We start from the raw sequence: 582 nt of genomic DNA, 5'->3' as shown, positions 1-582 counted from the left end.
GCAGGGAGTGGGCCTCCCGCGCCTCACCTCGAGGCTTCCCGGGCTCCGTTCGCCCCGGCGCGTGATGGGGGCGGGAAGGTGGCCGGTGGCGGCGGGACCGGGAAAGAGGGAATTGGGCTCCCAGGGCGCCGCGCCCGCCCGCTCTAGTCCCCGCGGCCCTGGCGCCGGTACCTGTCACTGTGATAACTCACCGGCTCCGTCTCTTCAGCACGCCGTTCACCCCGCAGCCCGCCCAGCAGGCTGCCCGCGCGCCGGACACCGCCGCCCAAGACTGGCAGCGTCCGCGAACCGGCCCGAGTCCCCCGGGCAGCGCCCGGCGCGGTCCCGCCCAAGCCGGCCGCAGGACCCGCCTTCCATAGGGCCCTGGGGCTGTCAGTCAGCCCCCAAAAGGCGCGCGGGCTGCCTCTCAGCCTGACCGGATTGGTGGCCGCGCGCCGCTCATGCAAATGAGACCACGCCCTACTCATTTGCATCCGGCTTCTCCACACTAGCCCACGTGTCTGGCCCTTGCCCTTTGTGGGGGCCAGAGAGAAGGGATGGAGGAAGCTAACTGACACCCCTCAGATCATTTCCTACCTCTAG

The 582-nt window shown here is 70.6% G+C and overlaps 1 protein-coding gene across 1 annotated transcript in view; it reads right to left on the bottom strand.

Moving 5' to 3' along the window:
- Positions 1-286, bottom strand: part of Fkbp5 (FK506 binding protein 5) — a 104,073-nt gene extending 103,787 nt beyond the window's left edge. The window contains exon 1 of the mRNA XM_013029625.1: positions 192-286. The gene's annotated coding sequence lies outside the window, so the exon portion shown is untranslated. The remainder of the gene's footprint in view (positions 1-191) is intronic.
- Between the last annotated feature and the right edge of the window lie 296 nt (positions 287-582).

Source organism: Dipodomys ordii, unplaced genomic scaffold (genome assembly GCF_000151885.1).
Source record: "Dipodomys ordii isolate 6190 unplaced genomic scaffold, Dord_2.0 Scaffold120, whole genome shotgun sequence".
In the NCBI taxonomy this organism is placed as follows: domain Eukaryota; kingdom Metazoa; phylum Chordata; class Mammalia; order Rodentia; family Heteromyidae; genus Dipodomys; species Dipodomys ordii.
Note: the sequence above shows the minus strand (reverse complement) of the source record. Positions and strands in the feature narration are given on the sequence as shown.